Source organism: Eulemur rufifrons, chromosome 5 (assembly GCF_041146395.1).
Source record: "Eulemur rufifrons isolate Redbay chromosome 5, OSU_ERuf_1, whole genome shotgun sequence".
Classification (NCBI taxonomy): domain Eukaryota; kingdom Metazoa; phylum Chordata; class Mammalia; order Primates; family Lemuridae; genus Eulemur; species Eulemur rufifrons.
In genome coordinates this window covers 52,930,353-52,942,632 of record NC_090987.1, presented here as the reverse complement: position 1 = coordinate 52,942,632, position 12,280 = coordinate 52,930,353, and positions in this window count along the sequence as shown.

Here is a 12,280-nt window from a genome sequence, read left to right as displayed (position 1 = left end):
GAGTCTCACCATGTTGCCCAAGCTGGTCTCAAACTCTTGGCCTCAAGCAATCCTCCCACCTCACTCTCCAAAAGTGCTGTGATTACAGGTGTAAGCCGCTGTGCCTGGTCTAAAATTATAAAACTTTAGAAGATAACAAAGGGCAAAAGCCTCATGACATTGGATTTGGCAGTGATTTCTTGGATATGACATCAAAAATGAAAGCAACAAAACAAAAAATAGACAAATTGTATCAAAAGACACTGCCTTTCTCTGCATATCAAGATGTAATAAAAAAAGACGCTATCAACAGAGTAGAAAGGCAATGCATAAAATGGGAGATAATATTTTCAAATCTTATGTATGATAAGGGATTAATATCCAGAATATATAAAGAACTCCTCAAACTCCACAGCAAAACAAACAACCCAATTTTAAAATGGGCAAAGAATTTGAATAGACATTTCTCCAAAGAAGATATACAAATGACCAATGAGCACATTAAAAGATGCTCAACCCCACTAATCATTAGGGAAATGCAAATTCAAACTACAATGAGATGATCAGTCCCTCATACCCAGCAGGATGGCTGTTACTGAAAGAAACTTTAAAATGTCTGGTGCAGTGGTGCCCATCTGTAGTCCCTGCTACTCAGGAAGCTGAGGCAGGCGGGATCCCCTGAGCCCAAGAGTCCAAGAGTTCAAGGCTGTAGTGTGTTATGATCATGCCTGTGAATAGCCACTGCACTCTAGCCTGCGCGTCACAGTAAGACTCTGTCTCTAAATAATTAAATAAGTAAATACATAACCAGAACAAAAAACCAGAAAATAGCAAGTGTTGGCGAGGATGTGGAGAAATTGGAACCCTTGCACATTGTCGGTGGGAATGTAAAATGTTGCAAGCACTGTGAAAAATAGTATGGTAATTCCTCAAAAAAATTAAATACAGAATTACCATATGATTCAGCAATTCCACCTCTGGGTATATAACCAAAAGAATTGAAAGCAGAGTCTCAAAGGGATATTTGTACACCAGTGTTTATAGCAGCATTATTCACAATAACTAAATGTGGATGCTACCCAAGTGTCAATCAATGGAAGAGTAGTTAAGCAAAATGTGGTTTGTACATACAATGGAATATTATTCAGGAAGGAAATTCTGACATGTACTTAAAATGAAGGAAATTCTGACATGTGCTACAACATGGATGAAACTTGAGGATATCACATTAAATGCAAAAAGCCTATCACAAAAATACAAATACAATATGATTCCACTTATATGAAGTATCCAGTCAAAACTCACAGAGACGGAAAGTAGAATGGTAGTTGCCAAGGGCTGGGGGAGGAGGAAATGAGGAGTTATTATTTAAGGGTATTTAGTGGGTATAGAGTTTAGCAAGACGAAGAGAGCCCTGGACATGCTGGTGGTGGTGATTGTACGGCACTGTAAATGTGCTTACCACCACTGAACTGTACACTTAAAAAGGGGGATGATGGTAAATTTTATGTTGTGTATGTTTTACCACAAAAAAAATAGGGAAAAAAGTAAAGGAGAAATATGATCTCAGACAAAATTGGAGGAAATCTATTGCCAGTATACCTGCCTTGCAGGAAATATTAGAAGGAAAATAATCTAGGTCTGAAACTCGGACCCATATAAATAAAAGAAGAGCATCGGAGAAGGAATAAATTAAGGTAAAATAAAAACCAAAGGGAATAATGTTCTCCTTCCCTCTCTCCCTGTTTACAGGTGTAGCTGGATGAGCTGTAATTATTTCTGATGGCTTGCAGCCATTCTCATAAATATGAAATCACTGTGTACACATTATAGGTATGCATATACATACTCCTAGGTCATTGTTGCTTAAATAACTTTTATTTAATCCCAGTGAAGTAAAGATGTTAATTTTAATCTATAAAACTATAATTACCTAAAATTATTTTTGTCCCTTTTCTGCATACTCTTAATTATTAGAAAAAAAAATACGTGCTCTTGATTTAACAGAGATTTGAAGTCAGGAGAACTGATAAGCTGTTATTTTCCATAGAAAGTTTTGGATTGGCCTCTTCGTGTCAGGGAAAATCTTTACTTTTGTGCTCTGAATCTTTGCAAAACTGTTTTTCAACTTCATCTAAGTTGAAAGATAACGCTCCCTTCTTTGGTACACTGATTTCTTCCACAGTTTTACATGGGTTTAGAGACTTAAGTCGTGGTCTTTTAAAAAAGCCACAAAAAATGTATTAAATTGAGAAAGGACAGAAGATACCAGATCAGTCGTTGATTCTTCTTTCTACCATCACACTGACTGAGGAACGTGCCCGGGAGTGAACCGCACAGCTCCTTGTGTCCCCTATGTCCCCAGGCGCGACTGGCTGTGGGGCGGCTGCTTCTCCAAGGTCTAACGCATACGCGGAGAAATGCCACCCCGGTCACGGCCACGAGGTCACAACACCAAAAGAGTAGCATATTAGAGCTGTGTAATGAGACTGGGCTTCAGAACGCACAAACAGGGAGAGACGCAGGATAATGAAGAAAGGAACTACCTTGAGATGTTAAGAAACAGCCTCAGGGCTGGGAGGCCGAGGCGGGTGGATCGCTCCAGGTCAGGAGTTCGAGACCAGCCTGAGCAAGAGCGAGACCCCGTCTCTACTAAAAATAGAAAGAAATTAGCTGGACAACTAAAAATATATATAGAAAAAATTAGCTGGGCATGGTGGCGCATGCCTGTAGTCCCAGCTACTCAGGAGGCTGAGGCAGGAGGATCACTTGAGCCCAGGAGTTTGAGGTTGCTGTGAGCTAGGCTAACACCACTGCACTCTAGCCCAGGCAACAGAGCGAGACTCTGTCTCAAAAAAAAAAAAAAAAAAAAAGAAAGAAAGAAAGAAAAGAAAAAGAAACAGGCTCCGTGTCTAATTCTGAGGCATCAGAATAGTGGATATCTCTTCTGTTTCAAATCTGCTTTATAGTCTTTAAACATTTCATTAGTTTTCCTTTAAAATGCCTATTTCTGTCACCACAGTCTATATCTGGCATAAAGTGATTTCTCTGAAATGATAGTTTTCTGTGAAATGATATTTTATCATGGCAAGAGTTACTGTCGTTCTCCCTTTCTCCCATTATCTTTAAATCCTGAGTCGCATTAAATAATCTGCTCTAAACATCTACATTCTCAAATTTCTCGAAAATGAAAAAATAAAAAAAGAGCCTCATCAGCTTTCTTAAAGGAGCAATGTGAATTGAAGTTACAGGAAGTGTCACGTTGCAGCCTTGCTCACCCACCCGCCGTGTGCAGGAGATGTGTTCTCTGTTGCCCGTGTTCAGGGTCCTTTCATGTTGCTCCTGTGCTCTCGTGCGTTAACTCAGTCAGAATTTCCCCGAATATAAAGGAATTTGGATGAACTATGAAATTGAGGTTAAAATTAGGAATGAAATTCAGCATGGTAGGAAAAGTTCAGGACCCAGAATCCTCATGATGGCAAAATATTTTTGCTAGGCAGAGGTTTTTTGTTTTGTTGTGTTTTGTTTTTTCAGACAGGGTCTCACTCTGTCACCCAGACTGGAATGCAGTGCCACAATCATGGCTCACTGCAGCCTTAAACTCCTGGGTTCAAGTAATCCTCTTGCTTCAGCCTCCAGAGTACCTGGGACTACAGGCGTGCACCACCACACCTGGCTGATTTTCAGAAATTTTTTGTAGAGATCGGGTCTTGCTATGTTGTCCAGGGATGAGGTCTTGCTATGTTGCCCAGGCTGGTCTCTTGGCCTCAAGTAATCCTCCTGCCTCGGCCTCCCAAAGTGCTGGGATTACAGGCAGGAGCCACTGCACCTGGCCCTGGGCAGATTTTTTAATTATAAAAGTAACACATGCTGTTGCAAAAATTTCAAACATAACATGTGTAAAAACACAAAGGATGAGGTACTGAAGTCCTTACCAACTTCCATCCCAGTCTCCAGGGGAACATTTGGAGTGATTCTTTCCAGCTGTTTGCATGTGTTTGCATGCATGCCGTTTATTGAGCACACCACACTCGCTGTTAGTAAACTCTTTGTTTTTTATTCACGATATATCAAGGACAATTTCTGTATCATTTTTATCTTTTGAAGAATAATTTGATTCTGCAGATTATATTTTTAAAGTAATACATGCTCACGGTAAAACAACAAAAATAATGTCAGCAGCATGAAGAGCTGTCCCCCAACTCTGCTCCCACGGCGCCGGTCCCTGCCCAGAAGCACGTGCTATTGGGGTTTTTCTTTCTGGGAAATCCATCCGGAGATACTCTCTGGTATTTCGATATTGACTGACGCTCCCCCGAATCCCTCCTCAGGTTACAGTGACCATCTCCTCCTTTGGTCGGACATAGCGGATGCTTCAGGGTAGGACTGTCGTGATGGCAGATACTTAACACTGGACCTAGATCTAGGTGCTGAAACCCACAGCACCATCATGGAAGGGAAAGTTTTTGCTAGTAAGAGTTGGGTATTTTTTTTAAAAAAAATTGAATAATAACGTACAGATGGTGAAGTGCAGCAATCTTAAATTTACAGCTTAATGTTTACATATGTGAACTTCCATGTAACTATTACCCAGATTAAGAAATGGAACATTTCCAGACATCCAGAAAGGAGAGAGTCTTTCGAGAAAGGAACAGGGTTTTGAGTTCCAACAGGCTAAGAGTCCAGATTAAAGCATAAAGTTTATACATTAAAAATGCCTTCCAAAGAGATAAAATATTACAGTTTAGGAGCAAAAAGTTTTCTCTCACCCTGCACCCTGCTTCCTGCTGAGGCCAAGTATGGGGTTGGTAGGTACTGTGGACTGATTTGTTTCCCCCAAAGTCATATGTTGAAGCCCTAACCCCAATGTGATAATATTTGGAGACAGAGCCTTTAAGGAGGTAATTAAAGTTAAATAAAGTCATAAGGGTGGGGCCCTAAACTAATAGGGCTGGTGTCCTTAAACGAAGAGGAAGAGACACCAGAGCAGGAGAGGCCCTGTGAGGACACAGCAGGAAGGTGGCCATCAGCAAGCCAGGGACAGAGCCCTCCCCAGAAGCCGAATTTGTCGGCACTTTGATAACGGACTTCTGGCCTCTGGAACTATGAGAAAATAAACGCCTGTTCTTTAGTCCACCCAGTCTGTGGTATTTTGTTACGGCAGCCTTAGCAGACTAATACAGTAGGGGAGGAGCGAAAGAAATCCCAAACAGGTTTTGGGGGTGCAACAGACTGAATGCTTATGTCCCCCCAAAATTGTTGAAGCCTAATCCCCCACGTGAGGGTACTAGGAAGTGGGGCCTCTGGGAGGAGATTAGGTCGTGAGGGCCCTGCCGTCCCGGGATTAGTGCCCTTATAAAAGAGACCCCAGAGAACCAGAAAGCGCCTTCCGCGTATGAGGACGCAGCAAGAAGGCACCATGTAGGGGCCAGGAAACAGGCCCTCACCAGACACCGAGGCTGGCAGTGCCTGGGTCTCAGACTTCAGCCTCCAGAACCGTAGGCGCAGGCGGCTGCTGTGCAGAAGCCGCCGTCGAGGGCATTTTGATACAGCAGCCTGAGCAGGTGAAAGCAGGGGTGCGAGGGCTGAAGGGGCCTGTGCTCTCTCTCCGGGGTCCGGTGGCGGCTGCAGTCCTCCCCGAGACAGCTCACGCCTGTGATCCCAGCACTGTGGGAGGCTGAAGCGGGAGGATCACTTGAGCTCAGGAGTTCTAGACGGCCGGAGGAAGAGCGAGACCCTGCCTCTTCTAAAAACAGAAAATCAGCTGGGCGTGGTGGGTGCACCTGCAGTCCCAGCTACTTGGGAAGTTGAGGCAGGAGGATCTCTGGAGCCCAGGAGTTGGAGGTTTCAGTGAGCTAGGCTGATGCCACGGCACTCTAACCTGGGCAGCAGAGTGAGACGGGATGGGAGGGGACGGGACGGGAAGGGAAGGGAGAAAGGGAGGGAGGGAAGGAAGGAAGAAAGGAAGTCCACATAAGGAATCTGAAAGCTTCTATAACTGCCCCCAAAGGAACCCTTGTCTCCTGCAGCAACAGGGCTGAGATTTCTGAAAACCACACCTGAAGTCCAATGCCGTGTGGCTGAATTACAATCTAAATCAAATCCCCAGCCTCCCGGGTCTCCTTTGCTAACAGCGGGACACTGCTTAGGAAGGAAGGGGACCCAGACAATTGGAATGGGGACATACGGGCAGGTTCCAATGCAGCAGGGGGACTAGAAGCCCTGAAATTCTGCCGAGACTTTTTTTGCCAATGGAAGCAGCAGCCCTTCTGACCCCTGCCCAAGGGAGTTTCCACCCCCTGCCTTGGGGGAGTGCTGGTTCTCAGAACCAAGTCTGACCGCTGCTTCTTGCTGGTAGACCTCAAACTAGATTCAAGTCCCAGGAGGTCCCCAAGGGTGAGAGACAAAGTGTCACCCATGAGGAGGTGCACTGCACATCAAAAGAATTGCATGATTTTGCCAATTTATGTTGACAGAAACCTGGGAGGTAGGTGTGGAAATGGATCTTAAGGGTGCGAGGTCAAGTTCAAAGGAATGCAAGGTGATCTCAGGCCGCATTTATTGACGTGGGCTCATCAAGTGGCCTCCAGGCTCAGCGTGTTGGTCTGAGGGCCAGGAGAGGGTCTCAGTGAGCTCTGAGCATTTCGGAAACACGGACCCAGGGGGCCACGCCAGATGCAAGGTGACTGCCAGGGCTTCCTTGGTGCGCTGTGGAGGACGACAGGTATGCAAGGCTTTGGGAGATGGGCGTGTTAGCGTGGACTTACCGTGTAAGACCCACTCGCCCTCACAATGTCCCCAGGAGAGTCCAGGAAACATGCTCGTCACCAAGGCTCCGGGAAACAGATGCGTGAGGGGAGCTGGCATCCTTGCGGAGCGCCACGGCAGCAGGAATTGCAGTGGGGGCTCTGGTTGATGGGTACCCCTCAGTTCCGTGGGAATGGGGGGTCCAGGGTTGCAGAGGCCAAGCAGTGGCATTTCATCACCAGACACGAGGGGGGTGTGGCTCCTGTAGTGGACGTGGAATCAAAGCAGTGGCCAGAATGCTCCGACTCCCTGGGGCCGCGGTGCTGGCTGGTGGATCAGGACGGCCTGGGACTGGAGAAGAGGGAGAGCCCACTGGAGTCGGATCTGTCCTGCGTAAGCGGAAACGTTTGACAGCCAGTAAACAGAAATCTGACCGGAATTGCCAAACACAGAGTTGAGAAGCTTCGATCACGTCCCGATGTGCCCCAGCTCACACACTCAGAGCCCTTCTAGGAAGGGAGCCAGGTCCCTGGGGAAGGACCCTGTGGCGCTGCAAACATTCATCCCGCTAGTTTTCACCGCAGCCCTCCCCAGAGGAAACTGCAGCCGTTGTCTAGTGCGACTGCGTTGGGGAACGGGAGAGAATCCGACATTAGAGGACTAGTCACGCCGCTGAGGTCCACCAGTCAGGTGATCGATGGGTTTGGGCTCATGTTCTTCTCCCAGTGGGGCCAGCAGGTCCCCAACCCCACCCTATGGCTGCTTCCGCAGTTAGGGAACGCGTGATGTGTGGAGTAGACGCACTCAGCGAGTTGCAGAAGCCCCACAGTAGAGCCCTGGCCTGAGGGCAGTTACGGCAGGAAAGGCCCGTGGAAGCCACTAGAACTGCCTCTGCCAATGAAAATATTAAACCCAAAAGCAATATCACATTCCTGGAGAGACTGCAGAAATTAGTGTTATCAAAGATGGAAATGTCGTGCATCTTGCATATTCCTGTAGCTAAACTGTAGTGAGCTTCTTTCTTTGGGTAAGGACAGTGCATGTTGATGCTTCCCATTTATCTTCACCTTGTCCTTGTTATCGCTGTAAGGTGAGAGCGTTTTGCTCTCTGCTGTCGTGTGTGCCCGGTGTTGGTGTCCCTGTGACCTGTCCCACGCCGGGCTGCCTGTTACCACCCTGGCATTGCCATCATTGCCCCCTGCTGAGCCTGGAACATTTCCTAGAATCTTCTTCCCTGAATAGTTTCAGGTGCAAATGACAGAAACACCACTGCCAGTTGAGTATGGAGGTGAAGCTGAGGCTGTGACTCCCCGCGGGGCAGCTGCGGTCCGATGTGTGGACACAGAAGAGACCTCGGCAGCTTTCCGGCACAGTCTGGAGAGCCCCTCGCTTCACTGCTGCAGACAGACATGCTGGGACCAGCAAGTACCCGGCAACCCGGGAGAGCTTTGAGATTTATCTCTCAGACGCGTCAGGCTGGGCTCCTCCCTGATAACTTCCCGGGGAATCACGCAAGCCTCAGCCCTTGGCCAACGGGACATTAAGGGAAACCAAAATACAGGGTGGTTAGTATAATATACCAAGGCCCCAGGCTCTAGTTTGCGGACAGACCTCCATACATAGAACAGTGACTGGAAAATCAAGTTTGGGATTTGTCTATATTCCCCTTCTTCATTCTATGGCTTAGAGTTATTAATGTTGGACTCTAATATAACAGATTTTGGATACATACAGATATTCATTAACTTGGTATTTTATCATCTAAACTTCTTCAAAGCCAATTAAGAATATCAGAAACGCAAGTAAATTAATATTAAGAATTATTCATATGCTTTAGTAACGATCTAAACAAATCAATGGAATAATTTCTTTTGATTCATATAATTTTCTTAAGATTGTGTGGGTTCTGCCAGAATCAGTTCATGAAGAATGCCTGCAAGTTTGGATTACAGTGCACAGCGGGTGCAATATTTTGCCTACCTTAAGTCTTTTTACTACCCCACGCCAGACCTGCCTAGAGCATTCTCTACCAGAGAAAGTGCAGGACAGTCGTGTAAATTCAGTGCACGAACCCGAGTCTGCCCACGCTTCCAGTTCTGCGAGCTGTGATCGCTGTTCAAGTACCGCAGAGGTGAGATACAAAGACACTTTCTCTTGTGCTACTTGGTACACAGGACCCAGAAAGATCCTGAGTGATCGCCCCTATATCCAAGCACATCTCCCAGGCATTCAGCTTCCTGCTTGGCTCTCAGCAGAAAAGGGCTGTGGATTTGTTTTCACTGTTTACAGCAGGTTGTGTGTGGGTGGCTCAACTCCCTTTTAACAGAGCGGCAATATGCCTGCTGAAATGCTTCATTTTCCAGATTTCCTTGCAACTAAGTGCATGCATGTGGCCAAATTCTGGCAGATGAGATGGAAGTGGAAGTGGAACGCCGACTTCAGGAACACCTGCTTAGCGGAGGCCGACTCGGCCAGGAGGGTGCTGCGCTCCCGGAACGTGAAAGTGATATCACAGCGCCCCAGCAGCTATCCTGAAGCGCGTGTGGCTGAGTGGAAAGACAGATCCAGCACGGGGCCCTGACGTGCTCCATGTTTATCCGAATTTCTACCTCGTGCAGGCCATTCTTTTTTCCAGTGTGCCAGTAGTAGACAGAACGTCCCTAATGATCTATTACGTGATCCTCAGCTATCTCCATGTTTCAGATTAACTAACCTCTACAGTGTAGCAGTCCCAACCCCTTCTACTGTCAGTGCCACGAAAGGCCACTAGTTCCCTGGGGCGAGAAGGCTGCGAGACCCGGGTGTCCCCTCAGGGAGTTCAGCTGACCTCCGCGGGGCACGCGTCATTCAGAGCAGCAGCAGATCTAAACTTGCTTCCTGTCTCTCCACGCGGCGGAGCAGGGCCGGGTACCCCCAGCCACGCCGTTTCCCCGAGCTCCCGCCTGGGCGGGCACGTGGCTGCTCCCAGGACCACTCGCGGATGGTGGTCCCCCATGCCCTGAGCCTCCCGCCACAGGGCCTTTCCCTGCTCTGGTTCACTGTCTCAAGTGCTCCTCATAAAATACTCATTTTCCTGAGTTCCCTAACTTCACACAGTCTTACTAATTAATGCCAATAATCCAACAATTTTCCCTCCCAAAATATGATTGATTTTTCCTGTGCTCAGTAACATTACATTCTCCCACTATCTGTCTTCTAGTGTATATCTCCCACACTTGATGTATCTTTTAAATTCTCTGTCTCCCTATAGAAAGAAGTCCACCTCTTTGTTTTAAAGCTGGGTGACAGATAAAAACTTCACTAACAATCCCTCAGTTTGTATGGATCAATACAAATAATTTTTTGGTAGAAAGTAGTAAAAACTCTTATCTGTGTCACAATGACCTTTTACTACGGGTGGGGTTGCCGCTGCTCCTCAGATCAGAAGCCCTGGGCTCAAGTAACGTCTCCACAGAAATGCAAAATACAGATCTCTCCCACCCACCCCAACCCACTCCAACCCCAAGACTAGTGTCCGATCATCTTTCTGTATCTCAGTCGTCTCCAGTACAGCAAAGACCTCTCCTGAGTTAGGCAGGACTGGCTCAGTTTGTGTCACGAGCCATCCCAGCGTGTCAGTGGGTTCTCACTCACCACACCCCATGAAGGCTGGCAGGACGCCACTCCATACGGTCACCTAGGGAGGCAGGCCGGCAGACTCTGCCTCCTCGGATGACTGGGGAGGGGCAGTGAGGGACAACTGTGCGTGGCTGTGCACACCTCATGCCTCACTGTCAGAGGAAGTCATGTGCCCCACCCAGCAGCTGGGAGCCTGGGAAAAGCAGCGACGGAACGGATACCGTTGTCCCTCAGCATCTGCAGGAGATTGGTCCCAGGACCTCCAGCAGGTATGGAAATCCAAGGATGCTCAAGTCGCTGATATAAAATGGCGTATTTGCTCCATCCTCTTGCATACTTTACATCGCCTCTAGATTTACATCACCTCTTATAATACCTAATATAGTATAAATACCATGTAAATAGTTGTTATACTGCATTTTTTATTGTTTCAGAGACAGGGTCTTGCTCTGTTGCCTGGGCTGGAGTGCACAATCACAGCTCACTGCAGCCTTGAACTCCTGGGCTCAAGTGATCTTCCCACCTCAGCCTCCCAAGTAGCTGGGACTACGGGCGTGTGCCCCCACACCCAGCTGATTTTAAATTTTTTGTAGAGACAGGGTCTCACTATGTTGCCTGGGCTGGCCTTGAACTACTAGGCTCAACTGATCCTCCCACCTCAGTCTCCCAAAGAGCTAGGATTATGGGCATGAGTCACCACACCTGACCTGTACTGTATTCTTTATTTGTATTACTTTTTATTGTTGTATTGTTATTTTTCTTTTCTTGAATATTTTCGGTCCATGGTTGGTTGAATCCAGAGGGCCAACCGTATATGGTGAGGAGTAAAGATCTCTCTGTATGTTCCACACAAAACTAGACCAGTCATATTTGTTAACATTAAAACCAAGTCATCTTGCAGTCATTTGAATAAAGAATTCTTAGTTTGCTACTTTATTACCTGTCTTAATACCAATTTCTTTTCATTTTTCTCATTCATTTAATGTGCACAATTTACAGAGCTCTAGACACAGCTTCTTCCAACCTTATCTGTGGGCGCAGCAAGGTTGGTTCACACACACTAATGTAATTAAAAGTAATTCTGGCCGGGCGCGGTGGCTCACGCCTGTAATCCTAGCACTCTGGGAGGCCGAGGCGGGTGGATCGCTCGAGGTCAGGAGTTCAAGACCAGCCTGAGCAAGAGTGAGACCCCGTCTCTACTAAAAAAATAGAAAGAAATTATATGGACAACTAAAACATATATATATATACAAAAAATTAGCCGGGCATGGTGGCGCGTGCCTGTAGTCCCAGCTACTCGGGAGGCTGAGGCAGTAGGATCGCTTGAGCCCAGGAGTTTGAGGTTGCTGTGAGCTAGGCTGACGCCATGGCACTCACTCTAGCCCGGGCAACAAAGTGAGACTCTGTCTCAAAAAAAAAAAAAAAAAAAAAAAAAAAAAAAAAAAAAAAAAAGTAATTCTGAGCCAGGCGTGGTGGCATGTGCCTGTGGTCCCAGCTACTCAGGAGGCTGAGGCAGGAGGATTGCTTGAGCCCAGGAGCTTGAGGCTGCAGTGAGCTGTGATCCAGCCACTGCACTCCAGCCTGGGTGGAGTGTCTCTAAAATATATATTTTTTAATTTTTAAAAGTAATTCTGATCCTCCCCCTGCCCCCGGCAGTCTGCTTCTGTAGCCCGTGGCGCAGTTTTCTCCCTGGTAAGGCAAGTTACCACATTCCCTGACCCCACTCTCTCCCTTCCACACCTAACAGCAGTCATTTGACTTCAGCTGGATGCAACTGTATGTCGGCTAGCGAGGGTGTCCCGGTGGCCTCCCCTATTTCACCAATCACCTTTTTGGGGGAAACCTAAGTGTTCCCACTGCCTTGATTAGTGGAAGGCTGATGTGAGGGATGCCCAGATAGCTGGCAAAGCATTAGTTATTGTCAAGGCTTCAGGAG